At 38.4% G+C, this 15,635-nt stretch overlaps 1 long non-coding RNA gene across 1 annotated transcript in view; it reads right to left on the bottom strand.

The window, feature by feature from the left end:
- Positions 1 to 1,818: 1,818 nt before the first annotated feature.
- The window catches only part of LOC108504025, a 43,147-nt gene continuing 29,330 nt past the window's right edge, over positions 1,819 to 15,635 (bottom strand). The window contains exon 7 of the long non-coding RNA XR_001876967.1: positions 1,819 to 2,189. This is a non-coding gene — a long non-coding RNA (uncharacterized LOC108504025). The remainder of the gene's footprint in view (positions 2,190 to 15,635) is intronic.

The following is a 15,635-nucleotide window of genomic DNA, read 5'->3' as shown; positions in this document are numbered from 1 at the left end:
AATATTCTCTCCAAAAGCGCTATTGACAAAAGAGTGGGACATAATAAGAAATTAAATGAAGCTGAATAAATACTTGCATTGAATGTTAGATATCAAGAATGCATTAGCTGAAAACAATAAGCAAAAGGAACAAAAATATATTTCGGCAATGATTTCAGCATGCTTTATGGTCACATCATTAATCTGTGTGCCTTGTGTGCTGCAATGCAAAACATAGAGAAAGGCACCAGGCATCATAACTTTGAAAATGGGAGGGAGGTTCGATACACAACTTTTGTCATTATTAGATTGTCTAATTTTTGCACGGACACTTTGTCTTTGTGGAGGGACAACAAATTCAGCATGCCTATTATGACTGGAATTTTCTAAAATTTGTGAGTTCTAGTCCTAGCTGTTTTAAAAAAAGTAAAGGTCAAGGGCTTCTGGGCACCAAGAATAAGAAATTAAATGAGTTAAGAACAGAGTAGCATCAGAAAATGAATACTTCTCCTAGAACAATATGTGGACTTCAGCTACTCTTTGAGTTTCCCAGTTATCCAATAACATATGCTGAGGATGCTGGTTATTTTGCGTATACAGATGAACTGGATTTTTAAGTGATTTCCTGAGGTACATGTGCTGAGATACTTTTTGTTCCTGTATAAATGCAAATTAAAATGAAGAAAAAAATTCTGCAAAAGCTTGAGCAATTGCAAATTGCAGTCGTTAACTGCATTCCTTTGTGTTTCCTTGTTCTAAACTTTCTTACAATTATCATTATTTAAATTTCATGTTGTGCATTGCTAAGGGGCATCACTTTGCAACACTTGTAAATGTAAATATCAGCTGTTGAATATTTTAAGATACCTTTGAACCTGAAATTTTTCCCATATCACAGTGAAAAACTACAGGTGTGTGAAATGTTATAAGAATGGGAAAAAAGCAGTTGTAACAAAGTTGAATGTATCATCATATCACCATTCCGAGTTTATAATGTATTACTTTTAATGTGCATTTCTAATGTTATGAGTTCTTTACCTTGATTTCTTCTATACAGGAATATTCTCTGTTTAAAAACCAGAGATACCTCAACAGTGTACAGTCAGATGGTAAAGAGCTGAAGTCTGCATATTTCAGGCCTGATTCATTTGTTGTGTTCCAACACATGCTCCAGGGTCCCAACAAGAGAGCTAACCACAACTGACCTTGTGAGAGTAAAAGCATTTAATTTGCAATCCTTTGGCAGGCAGGTGTGAATCTGTGGGGTAGCTATACAAACAATCACTCTACTTCCCAGTTTGGTGGTTTTATTATGATCACTTAGATTGCTTGAGCCTCTGGTGTCTCCTTTTAATCTTGGATCTTTGGGGCAAAAGCAGATTTATTTTTTTTTTCATGGCAGCGTCTCTGCATTTTTTGTGTTACATTAGTCTATCCACAGTATAAAGAAGCACTCAGTTCCCTAATAATTTTCTCTTCATTTTCTTTTTCAGGAAAATGAAGCACGGTGACTGACGCAGCTCCTTCCTTAGCCTGTGCAAGCTCAACCAGCACAGTGGATTTTGAAGCGCTTATTTAAAATGTAATGTTTGTAGAAAAATGTCTTTAAGTAGATGGAGGAAGACACTGGAGATCAGAACAGGATGAACTGCTAAATTAAATACGGCTTCTGGGTTTAGAGAATGTAAATCAAGAGCTTGTTGTAAGAACAATCCCCAAGTCAGCAATTTTGTGCTCGTCTGCATCTCTTATTCACCACCTGTTACTTCTAAGCCATTTTTAAATTTTTAATAATTATTTAATTGTTCTAATCTTAAACATATTTTTTGAATCCCAAAGTTTATTGTATACTCAATGAGGTGCATGATTCTTTTATTGTCATCATATACATTGATGATGGGATTTATCTCATTCATCTTAGGTATTTACAGTTTAATTGCTTAAGTCTAAACGGATCTGTTTACAGTCCACCGAGAATAATGGAAGCCACTGTTAGTAACTTAGACCGGTGCTACACATACCCCTAACAACCTCCATGTCTGCTCTTGAGGACTCTCTTAGTAAATGTATTTATCCAGGCCAAGTGATACAAGAAGTTCACTTCCACGAGGTTCACTTTCACATTGCTCATGTGCAGACTCACGTGAAGCAGCTCATCTCCATCCATGATGTACTTTGTAACAGGTGACCCCTATCCTTGTGCATTACCTCTGCAAAACAAAAAAACATTATTGTTATATTTTTGTTTCATCTATTTCAAAGAGTTTGAAATTATGTGAAACTTGTGTTGCAGGTTGCTATGATGGTGTGTTTATAACACAAAACTGAGGATACATTTCATACCCTGAGGCCTGATTGGAGGGTGTAAAACAGTGTTTGAGAAAGCATTTTGGAGCTATATATGGTAGAGAAAGGCAAGGCTGGCTCAGTTTTGCCTAGTCTATCTCTTGGGAATGACTACTGGCACAAACCATCAACAAAACCAAGCCTTTTTAATTTTTGAGGGAACAAAGAAACCAAACTAACTGTCTAGGAGTGAAGTAATGTGATACAGTAAACTGAGACACAGGAATTAACTAAGAAGTTGAGTTATTTGATTGCGTACATGTATTTTAAGAAAATGATTTTTAAGTGTCTAAGGTAGCATGAGGTGAATCCCATTCTCGATTTCTTATCTGCTTTCACAGGATGAACAAATATTAACTTCTTTTCATTTAGAATAACCTTTAACAGTAGGAGCACCTACAAAGGGGTTTCAGTGTTGTATTTTTATAGTGTTAATTTTGGGGTTTGATTCCACCTTTAGCAATGTGATGCACATTTGTGATGCAAATATTCTCATGGGAAACATCACCTAGAAAACTTAGGCCAAATAAGTTGAGGTAGCTTTTCATGGGTTGTAAGGACCAAAATGGTCATCTATGTAAAAAAAAAAAAAAATTACTGTCTTAAAATATTCTGTGTTTTTCATTCCATTCTCTCTCTTTTAAGCCCAATAGAAAATCTTAGACTTCTTAGGTAGCATTGAAAGTCATAGAACTTGAATGGTTTAGCACTTTAAAACATAATATTGTGTTTGAGTTGTTTTTCAAATTTTATCCATGGCCTTTGACCCAGAGATTGCACGCAACCCCCTTAACATTAGAAAACGATAATAGTTGCTTTTCTAAAAGCCACACCAGCATCATTAGGAATTTTTTTTTGACATTTGCATTTAGCCTTTCCTACATTTTGTGCAGGCTTATAGAAAGATGTAACCCTGAAAATAAAGATAAAATCCAGAAAACATCTTGACATCTTGAGCTACTATGCTGTTTCACTGCTATTTGAATAGCCATTATGCAATTTCTGGTGCCCTATTTCTGATAAATTTCTGCTTCATGGGTGCCTTGAGGATATAGATTTATAGTTTTTACTCCAAGAAAATATTTTCTTTTACTGAGATTGTGATTCCTTTATTTTTCTAAAGATTTCCTCTCAAAAGAGGTAACTCACATGGCTTGGCACATAAATGTTAACCATATATTCATTGCTATTTGTATATTCATATTTTTCTTTGATTGCAAGCTCCTTGAGATGAAATTCTGCAATCTTATTCAGAAGTTAGCAGTTAGAATGATCCTAGTCAGTTCTCTTAGTTGCAAATGTACCAATTGTAATAATAGTAGATGTTGAAAAATAGACGGTGTATTCAGTGTTTTGAAGTAAAAAAAAACAACCCTGCACAAAGACCTGAGTTTGACCTAGTCTGACCTCATCACAGCTGACCCTGTTTTGAGTGGAAGATTGGACTAAATGACCTTCTGAATTCCCCTGCAACTTGAATTATCCAATGATCTTATGAACCTCAGCTGCTGGATTTCATTGTTGCTTTTCCTCTCCTGGAAACAAAATATCAGAAAAATATAATTTATGCTGTAAATTTTTTTATGCATAGATGTGTATAAGAGATATGTATGTATACAAATCCACAAATACTGGCCTCTTCCTATTCTTATAGGTTTTTAAAATGAAATCATACCCTTTTCAAATTTATTTAGTGTTTCTAGTCCCACAGAAATAAATTTACCTTGTTTTAGTGAGGGAAACCAAAATAAAACTCACTAAAAAGGTTGTTTTAAGATGCCAATCAATGCATTCATGGGAAACTATTACCCATCCCTTAGCAGAATATTTTTAACCCGTGATTGTTATTGACACTTTTTAGAGAGGTTCAGTTCTTTTAGGTCATATATTTTTCAGTGGCAACAAAGGCTGCAAGGTGTACTTTCAGTTTAGAGTCACATTCTTACTCTGGCATCAGTGAAAAGATTCAAACTCCCTCTTTTTTTTACAATTCCCTGTTTTTCTGTGTCAAAATTAGATTATATTTTGTGTACATTTTCTTGTAGGATTGAGGAGAACAATTTTATGTTTGAAATATAAAATCAATCTTAATGTTAAAATTGAGCTATATGGGCTTTTTTAATATTTGAGAGCAATCATACTCTCTGAGGAATCTGTGTATGAACTCAGATCTGAAAGAAAATAGTGGTGTTTTTAGAGTATGTGAACACAACCATCTGATTTATAGTTCAATCTGTTAATGCACTCTGTTATTAGGCCACCTGGCAGTTTTATGCATTGTGAATTTAAAGAGGAACTCAATGAAACATAAGCTTTACAGGCTGGAGAAATATTATTGAAATGAAACATGAATGAGAACCATTTAAACAATAAAACAATGTGTGTAGACTATATATTTTTTCATTTTAGTAAATGCACAGCCTAGGTTTTATTTGCTGAAGTTAGATAAGGTTCTGAGAGACTCCAATGATGAAACTTTAAACTGGCTGCTTCCTATAATACGGGCAGTTCTATAGTTTTTGATGCTCATGGCAGTAAAACCAAGCCCACATCTCTCTATTGCATCAGGAAACTGCAATTCAGAGAATGATTTTCGCAGTTTTGTTAAGGTAATATTTAATTATTTTATAGTTTTAAGTTAATTCACCAGCAAGGTATATACATATATGTCTGTAACAAAAGATTGATAGATAGAGTTTTACCAGCCCACACTGCAAAAGATCACGAGCAAAGGCCTTAAAGAAAAAAAAAGACCATCTTAATAACCGGAGTTAGTTTTAGCTACGTGTGTATACATATGTACATATATAAGTAAGGTACATGTGCATACATATATTAATTCTCTCTCTCTTTCTGTTTTTGTTTTGTATCTTTAAAATTCTTGTTTTCAAGTTCCTATTCAATTCTGATACCAGAAACTTCCTTTTTCTTTTTAAAATGAAATCTGAGCCCATTCATATGACCTCAGGGCTGGGGTTTTAAGTGTAAGAAGAGTTGGCAGAACTGCAGATATAAGCATACTATTATTCTGTGTAATAACCCCTCCTCACCTGGCACAGAACCCTGGAGGCACCTAAGTTTTCCTAGGTGCTTATGGGCACGTCTACACTCTGAGCTGTGTTTCAATTAAATGCTTGCTAATTTGCTCAGTACCCACAGCAGACCATTTTCATTGGAGTTAAGAATCAAAATGAAACCTTATCTGTCATCTGTTGATTTCTTAACAACATTAAAATAAGGAGCTATTTTGCATGCAGTGGAAACACACATTGAATAAAATGGATAGAGTGTCTTCTAATCTTGCCTGGGTAGTTAAGGCTCTTCCGGATTGCTTTTTGATTTGCTCTGAACTTACAGGGACAGGATTGGAATCCTCTGGGAAGTGGTGGGGAAGTTGTGTCTTCTCAGGATTTTACTAGCTGTGAGCTGGGAAAGCTGGTTTGCACTGTAAAAAGGCATAACAAGAAAGAGATTCAAGGAAGTGGTTACAAATGTCTGAGTCAGTTCTTTTCCCATGGCAGTGCACATAAGCACCTTCCTTTATTCAAAGCAAGAAGTGAAGTTAAGCATTTTATACAGTAAATCTTGCAAGTATGTTTATTGATATAAATTTCTTAGCACCTGCAAGCTCCAAAAGGCAGAGAGTAAAGAGGTACGATTCAACAGGGGAGTAGTGCACTGTTAAAAGACCTGTGTGTATCTCCCTGCAGTCTTGGCCATGGTATTTAAAGTGTACACAAGGCTCTGTAACTAACCCTGAAATACAGAACCTCAAAGTCTTGCCTACGTAGCAGTTTATTCACATCTCGAAGATCCAAGTTCCTTATTTGAAATCAGAGAGAGGAAGGCTTGAATCCAAGTCTTTCACATCTTTGATGAATGCTCTAATCATAAAATAGCAGAATAGTAGAGATTGGAAGGTTGCTCAGGAGGTCATCTTGTCTAAGACCCCTGCTCAAACAGGGATACCTAGAGCCAGTTGCTCAGAACTATGTCCAGATGGTTGGATGGAGACTCCACAACCTATTTGGCTAGCCTGTGCCAAGGCTCAGTCCTTTTCTACTTTTACCCCAAAAGTAAAAAAAATTTCCCAGTGTTCAGATAGAACCTCCTGTATTTCAGTTTGTGCACACTGCCTCTTCACATGAGGTGCCACTGTGCACCACTGTAAAGAGCCTGGATCTTTCCTCTTTATATTCTCTCTTCAGGCATTTATACACATTGACAAGATTCTCCCCTGAGCCCTCTCTGCTCCAGGCTAAACAGTCACAGCTCTCTAAGTCTTTCCTCATAAATTAGATGCTCCATCTTAGTGGACCTTCATTAGACTGTCCCCAGTATGTCTGTGTTTCTCTTGTACTGAGGAACTCAGAACTGGACACAGCATTCCAGATGTAGCCTCACCAGTGCTGAGTAGAGGAGAAGGATCACCTCACTTAACTTGCTGGCAATTCTTTGCCAAATATAGCCCAGGAGGTCATTCACCTTCTTTGCATCAAGAGCATAGTGCTAGTGCATGTGAACTTGGTGTTCACCAAGACCCCCAGGTCCTTTTCTGACAAGCTGCTTTCCAGCTGGATGGTTCCCGGTATATACTGATGCATCCCCAGATGCAGAGCTTTGCACTTCTCCTCGTTAAACTTTTGTAAGGTTTCCATCCTGCCCATTTCACCCTTGTTGAGGTCCCTCTGGATGGCAGAATGGCCCTCTGCTTCTCTCAGTTCTGTGTCATCTGAAAGTTTGTTGAGGGTACACTCTGCCCCATCATCCAGATCATTAACGATGATGATGTTGAACAGGATTGGACACAGTATTGACTACTGGCATACATTGCTAGTTACTTACCTCCAATTAGACTTTGTGCCCCTGATCACTGCCCTCTAGACTCAGTTCAGTCAGTTTTCAACTCACCTCACTGCTCATCCAGCCTGTACATCAGCAGCTTGTTTATTAGGCTCTTATGGGAGACAGTGTGAAAGGCCTTACTTGAAGTACAGGTGTCACTGAATCCTAAGGTATTAGGCAAAGATGCTACTACTAATTCTCTAAATTTTTCATAAGATGGGGAGAAGTATACAGGAGTTCAATGCTTCTACAAAAGGAGTAATTTTTTGCACTACCTACAGCACCTCCACTGACTACAGATGGGATTATTCAATGTGATGCAGACAGCAAACAAAGGGTAAAAGTTTCACTTTTGTGAGTCCTTAGGTGAGATGGAGATCTTATTGTATTCCATGGTCAGGGAACTAGGGTCAGAGAGTGTCTCTCTCCTCTCACGTATCATTCCATCTAGTGCACGGAAGCATACTTGCTAACTGGGTTCAGACATGGTGGTTCTAAACTGATTGTAGACCAGCCATTATATGATAATTGAAAATTTCTATATAAACTTCAGACACACAATATGGGCTTTAGTTTCAGATCGTGTACATATGAATTTATCTGTCTAAATGTAGGTGCCATTATTTAAGGGATCTGTCTGAATTTATCTTGTAGGCAATGGAGAGCTACTGAAAAAGACTTAGAGATCTCCCAAAATTGACTCAATTCTGTACCAAATCATAAATAACTAGTACCATTTGAAATGACAGAACTTCTCCATTCGGTGTCTGACACTCCAAGAAGGTGTATGTTTTCCATAGGTTCTCTTCCTTACATAACAGCACATGAGACTGTCTCAAATACTCTGAGACACGTTAAATGGAATTAGACACTAAAGTTTTGTTAACTTTTGCTTTTGGCCACTTCTTAAATTCTGTCGGTTGTTTTGGCAGACTCTTAGATTAAACATAACCATCCATCTTTGCACACCTAAATACAAGTGTACAGGCTAGAGCTAAATCCAGTTTCCAGTGAAAGAGTTCTACATTAGTAAATGTGTGTACAACATATTCATCACCACTGCTCACAAATTGTCCAGTGCTTTTAGAAGGGCAGTACAACAATATGAGGTTGCAAATGGCCAGTGGTGAAAAAATCAGGTTCTTATTCAGATTTTGCATGTATTTTAATGCCATCTGGATCCGAAGTGTCAGGGAGTAGCAATAAAGTTCTTCCTATTCTATTTTTGTTAATCATGATGATCCCAACAGGAAAGCTATATTATCGTTCTTTGAAACAAACAATATTGAAAAATCTTTTACCAATCTTGCAAATGTAATTAATTTGGGGCTTTTTTATAATTCTTCAGACTTAGTCTAAGGTGTAGAAACCCTCATCCTAGGAATGAGTCCACAAGATAAAGGTTGAAGCATATATGAAAACATGAGGAAGCAGACACTGAATTACCAGTGTAATACCAAAAGAAAGAATGCAAAGGTACAGCATCTCCTCTGTGAAAACAGAGGATTTCAGTCTCTGCAGTCACCTTTCACAAGCAGCAAATTTACTCCACAAGGCTTTTTAAAAATCTTCTTTCCTTGTAACAAAGCTGAACTTAGAAGTTTGAAATCAATGCCTTGTAAAAAGAAACCAAGTGGGTGGCATTTTCCAACCATGAGACATGTCATTACCATTGACCTCACTACTCTTCTTAAATAGCCAGAGAAGGGCAACAAAATTGTCAATTAGATTTGCAGTGAGCAGGAGTCAGCTTTACTTAACTTGTGCTTGCCTGCATAATCATGCATATCTCTCCTCTATATCAGGAGTTGTTCAAGCCTATAATAACTAAGGTTCAACAAGTCTGAACCACCTTCCTTTGCTGATGATATGGAAGTTGTTGATTTGCTAAAGATTATTCAGGATTTTTGTAGCCTTGACAGATTGTCATATTTTAAATTCCACCTCTCAGATTTTGTGCTGCAGCTACCAAATAGGAAATAGTGGAAAGAAGTACAGTATTAAGGAAAACAAGATCGTGTTTTTACTTTTTTAAAGACTGTAGCTGGTTTCTTTGTTACTCTGCACATCATAAAGTAAGCACACTAAATTTGGCATGACATGCAATTTCATCATAGGACAGGCGAAGGGACAGACACAGTGCTGAAGATGAGAGCTATGCACCATTTGCAGAGCTATATGCAGACAGTGGGGTGAAATGTGACAGCATTTCTTCGCTATACAGTCCTACTGTCATAAAAGCACTATATTTATTCAAAGGTTTTTAAAAGCTTTATGCAGGTTAGATTTAAAGCGGTGAATATGCTTGTCAACTGTCATAGCTGTGTAATATTTCTTCAGTATGTGGGATCCACTGCTTTTTCAAAATTAGTAATTCGTCCTGCAATGTTCGTGTCTAATTGTTCGCTGGAAGAGAAGCTCTCTTTCAACAACACACTCTCCTAAGATTTCCTTTGCATAATATAGACAGTCTTTTCACCTAATCTTGGCATTGAACTTCCCTGTTTTACAAAAGCATCTATGGCGGTGCTGCTCTAACAAAATCTCACTGACTCACATTTGAGTCTGTGGTTCCACACTCCAAGTCATACTCCAGATACCAAGGCTAGAAAGCTTTTGTGTGCTGAATATAGGTGCTCAGTAGTCCTGTCAAGCAGTAACAGTTTACACTCATCAGTCATTTGTAAAATGATAATAACCTCAGCTACTTTTCAACATGCCTGTACTCTGTAGGTGATGGGGCCTTTTGTGTAAACCAAATATACCATTCATTAGCAGTTCCATACAGCCACTAGATTAGGTACCCATGAGGGACACATTGCATTCCACTTTACTTCCATGATGTGGTTAAAGATATGACTAGTCTTGAGCAGGATTTGAAGTCCTTTCTCATGTACTTGTTGTCTCTTTAACATCCATCCTGGAGGTTTTCTACGTTATCCATTTTTCAGGTGGTTGGTCCCCTTTATGTTGCACACCAGTCTTCACTGAATAGTTCCATGTTAAACATGTTTCTTTCTGCTTTATTTCATGGCTCACCTTACACATGAGAGGACCTTGTCAGGAACATTCTCAAAGACCTCAGAGATCTCTCCTCATGCCCTCCACAATATGTACAGGGTGGATGTGCCATATATGCTGCTTATTGTTAACTTATGTGCCTTTTTAATTTGCTTCCCCATTTTCTGGCACTCAAAGGTTCAGAGGACACTGATCTAGATTCAGAACTGAATTCTGGAGCCTCATCCACTTCTTAGCTTAGATGTTTCACGCGCATGAAAAATTCCCTACGAGACAAACTTCTCATTTCCTCTAACACTACTGTTTTCAGTTTACACATTTCTATCATATCTCCTCCTGCTTTGCCCCTGATAGGTTTTTAAATGCTAAAAGGCCTTGTTTCCTACAGAGACTAAAATTTTTCAAGTGTTATTCCATTCAATTCATCACGTTTACTTAAAATACATTTAGTAAAACATATAACAAAATTAGTCTCAGTTATTTAAAAGTGCAGAGCTGTAAACCTCTACATCACGGGAAGAAACCTCAATTAAGCAGAATTGCCATCCACATTAAGCAGTAGTCATTGCCATTAAGTATCATTGGACTTAAACTGTTCCCAGAGAGACGTCCTGATTAAGCAGACTTCCTAGTTTGAGTGTATCTCAATTAAATAGAATGTGCTGCATCAGCATTTCATTTTATGAATGCTCTGAGAAGGCATTTGATTAGGATTTTGGAATGGTTTGTGTGATTGCTATCATTATTGAAAATTTAGATGGGAATGTAAAAAGAACTTACGAGAATCAGTATTTATGGCAATTAGGAACCTATCTCTTGGGCCTTTAAGCAATGACCAGTTAAAGATTTTTTGTGTGGTTTGTATGTACTAGTTTGGTCCTATGTTGACTGGGTTAGTTGTATTGAAAAAGGATCTTTAAAAAGTAAATCTAGGAGTAAGTATGTGCCTGGTCTTGAAGGCTTAAAAACTTTGATTTGCCTTTTAAATTTTTCACATGGCTCCAAAGAGCTCTTTTTCTGCACATGTAAGTTTAACGTTTCAATGCTTACATAGAACTTGCCAGTGTCTTCTTATGTCTTTGTATCTGATCTCACTCATTTTTAAACATCGTATGGAACTATTCTGTGTTTTAAACCTGATCTAAGGTAAATTCATAAACCAGAAAGTTTCATTGTGACACTCAATGTGCATCCAATCAATCTGTATTTCCAGAATAAGACTAGATTTCTCTTCTGCATTTTTATAGATATTTCTTAGAAACATCTAAATTCTTATTGAAATAATTCTCATCTGCCCAAGCCAAATAAATATGGTATCCAGTGTAACACAAAGAGCAAATGAGAGTAACAATTATTCTTTCAGGAAAGAAAAATGATGATGTGGATATTTCAGTGGCATAAATGACTCATTCTGTAACTTCTATTTCACGAGGCTCTATTCTGATATACTTAGTTTACGACAACAGAAGTGACAAGAAGCCCATTTGTGAATAATGTTGTTATTATGAGAAAGAACTGAGGAACTACTGAATGTCATGAATGTCTCTATTTACATCTTCTAGCCAAGAGCACAGAAAGATCATGCAACTTAACAATATTTGCCCATGAGTTTGTGTAAGCCTAACCATCTTTTGAAAGTTATTGACAGACTATTCCGGAGAGATAATCAGAATAAAAGGATAAATGCATTGCAGATGTTTTATTCTTCCCCTCTGTATCTGGGCACTGCTCTGATCTTGTCATGTACAATCATGTGCGGGCTGCACAGATGAAGTCTATGTCACCTTTGAAAATGGAAGTCCACTTATCCACTAATGCAAGAAGGAATTTATCTGCTTAATTCCCATTAGCGTTAATGGGAGTTACATGCCTAATACTGCTCAGCAGTGGTGAGAAATACACCTTAAATTTTCAGCTGCTCGAAATAGCAACCTTTGAAACCACACATAAGAGATTATAAATAAAGAAACAATAGAAACAAAGCAGGCTCCTAAGAGGTACCATCAGTGTATAGATAGAAACAGACAATTTTCCCCTCAGCAAGCTTCTCTGCTTAAATCATTTTAGTAAATAAATATTTAACAAGTGACAGAACTTAATTGATGTTTATATTTACACGGCAGTTAATTTATATTCTGCTAAAGCTGAATCCTCCATCCAGAATAATGCTTTATATCCCTCCGTGATGGCAGACACCCAAACAGCACAGTTGTGTTTTTGAAGAAACCCATAACAAGAAAAAAATGCACTACTCCAAATACTATATAAGTCATTACATTTTTTCCTCTCTTCAGCTGTCAGATACATTGCATTATAATATCAGATTGATATATCTAGTGTTATTTCAACATTTACCATTTTACAACAACAAATAGAAAACATATAAGGAAGCTTTGGTAACAAATCTTTCTTAATATGTATGTGAAGTAGACAGTTAGTCCAAGAAAAAAATATAACTGATGACAGATTTTATTTCAATCTGCTGGTGCTTATTAAGTCGTCTACAAAGAAAAAAGCCGTATCTGAATACATCTCTTTCCGCCAACAAAGGAAATTTTTAATTGCTTTAATCAGCATTTGCTTTATCTTTGCAGTGACATAGTAAAATAAGTCAGGTACAATCAGTAAATATTTTTGAAAGAAAATTTGTAAGCAGAGGTTTCAGACGATTTTTATTATTTGTGTCTAGAATATGGTTAAGTCTATGTTACAGATGCAACATCATTCAAAATTCTTAAATTTGCTTTATAAAACAGATTTGTACTTGATTTTATTTTATATCATTTTAGCATGTGGAAAAAGAAGCCAACATAAATCTGATCAAACTTCTTTCCCACAAAACCCTACAGCAAATGCAGTAGAAGCTATATCAGATTTTAGAAATCAGAGCACAACCCAAGGAAACAAGCTGCATGTTGACAAAGATATGCAGCTAAAAAGATAATAATTTGACAAAATCCATGTCAGCCAACAGGATTTAGAGAAAGCAATCCATTATTTCTTTCAGCTCATAAGATCCTGATTTTATATCCTGATGAGTCTGTAGCTCAGTCTTCTAGTCAGAAAGAAAGGCCAAAAAATTCCCTTCCAACTATTAAAAAAAAAAAAAAGAAAAAGGAATAAAAGAAATCACAACACCAAAATCTCTGTTGAGCTGGAAATGGACGTTGGTGTTTGCATGCAGGAATACTCAGCCCTTTCTAGATCAAGCTCAAGGGAATCAATTTTTCAAATTTCTAAACTGGTTAGATAAAGGCATGGTCCTGCTGAAGGGATGGACTATTCACCTATCCAGAGGAATCACAGAATCACAGAACAGGTCAGGTTAGAAGGGACCACAGTGGTTCATCTGGTCCAACCTCCCTGTTCAGGCAGGGCCATCCTAGAGCACACTGAACAGGATTGCATCCAGACAGTTCTTGAAGATCTCCAGGGAGGGAGACTCTACACCCTCTCTGGACAATCTGTTCCAGTGCGTGGTCACTGCATAGCTTCCTCATATTCAGATGGAACTTCCTGTGCATCGGTTTCTCTCCACTGCTTGGCACCACTAAGAAGAGCCTGGATCCATCCTCTTGTTGCCGTTTGAAGTTCAACAAGGGAAAGTGCTGGATTCTGCAACTGGGATGGGGCAACCCTGGATGTTTGTACAGACTGGGGAATGAGTTGTTGGAAAGCAGTCCCACTAAAGGGACCTGGGGGTCCTGGTCGGTGGCAAGCTGAATATGAGTCAGCAGTGCTCTGGCAGCCAGGAGGGCCAACTGTGTCTGGGGGGGGGGGCATCAGGCAAAGCACTGCCAGCCAGTCGAGGGAGGAGATTGTCCTGCTGTGCTCTGCACTGGTGCAGCCTCATCTTGAATATTGTGGCAGTTTTGGGCACAGCAACATCAGAAAGATATTGATCTCTTAGAGACTGTCCAAAGGTGGGCAACAGAGATGTTGAAGGGCCTTGAGGGGAAGCTGCAGGAGGAGTGGCTGAGATCACTTGGTGTGTTCAGCCTGGAGAAGAGGAGACTGAGGGGAGACCTCATTGCAGTCTGCAACTTCCTTTTGAGGGGAAGAGAAGGGGCAGGCACTGTTCTCTTCTCTGTGGTGACCAGTGACAGAACCCAAGGAAATGACCTGAAGCTGTGTCGGGGAGGTTTAGGTTGGATATTAGAAAAAGATTCTTCACCCAGAGGGTGGTTGGGCACTGGAACAAGCTCTCTGAGGAAGTGGTCATGACACTGACAGACTTCAAGAAGGATTTGGACGATACTCTCAGGCACGTGGTGTGACTCTTGGGGATGGTTCTGTGCAGGGCTAAGAGTTGGACGCAATGATCCTTGTGGGTCCCTTCTAACTCAGCATATTCTGTGATTTTGTGGTTCTGTGACACCCTCCCTTCAGATACTTGTATTCATTAATGAGGTCCCTTCTCAGTTATCTCTTCTCGAGGCTGAACGGGCCCAGCTCCCTCAACCTTTCCTCATAAGACAGATGTTCCAGTCCCTTAACAATTTTTGTTGCCCTCTGCTGGCCCTGCTTCAGGAGCTCCATGTCTCTCTTGTACAGAGGAGCCCAGAACTGGACATGGTACTCCATATGGGCCCTCTCTAGGGCTGAATAGAGTGGCAGGATCACCTCCCTTGACCGTCTCCCTGGGATCCATTAAGTGCTCTTCCTAACGCACCCCAAGATACCATTGGCCTTCTTGGCCACCAGGGCACACTGCTGGCTCATGGACAGCTTGTTGTCCACCAAGACCCCCAGGTCCTTCTCCACAGATCTGCTTTCCAGCAGGTCAGCCCCCTGCCTGTACTGGTGCCTGGTGTTATCCTTCCCCATAAGCAGGACCCTACATTTGCCTTTGTTGAACTTCAGATAGTTCTCTTCAACCTGTCAAGGTCCTTCTGAAGGGCTACACGGCACTTTGGGGTATCAGCCACTCCTCCTAGCTTTGTGTTGTCAGTGAACTTGTTGAGGAGGCATCTACACCTTCATCCAAGTCATTGATGAATAAGTTGAGCAATACTGGGCCCAGAACTGAAGTTTGGTGGACACCACTAGTGACAGGCCCCCAACTAGACCCTGTGCCACTGATTATGACCATCTGAGATCTGCCATTCAGTCAGTTCTCAATCTACCTCACTGTCCACTCAACCAGTCCACACTTCCTGAGTTTGCCTATGAAGATTTTGTGAGAGACAATCATGAAAGCCTTGCTGAAGTCAAGGTAGACCATATCCACTGCTCTTCCCTCCTCTGTCCAGGTAGTAGCTTCACCATAGAAGGTAATCAGGTTGATTTAGCATGATTTATCTTTAGTGAATCCATACTGACTTTTCTTAATCACTTTCTTGTCATCCATGTGGATAGAGATGCCCTCCAGAATGAGGTGCTTCATCACCTTTCCAGAGATTGAGGTGAGTAGTAGTTGGATGGTAGTTCCCCGAGTCCTCCTT

The sequence above is a fragment of the Lepidothrix coronata genome, unplaced genomic scaffold (genome assembly GCF_001604755.1).
Source record: "Lepidothrix coronata isolate B3197 unplaced genomic scaffold, Lepidothrix_coronata-1.0 Scaffold150, whole genome shotgun sequence".
Classification (NCBI taxonomy): domain Eukaryota; kingdom Metazoa; phylum Chordata; class Aves; order Passeriformes; family Pipridae; genus Lepidothrix; species Lepidothrix coronata.
This window is presented reverse-complemented; position numbering and strand designations above follow the sequence as displayed.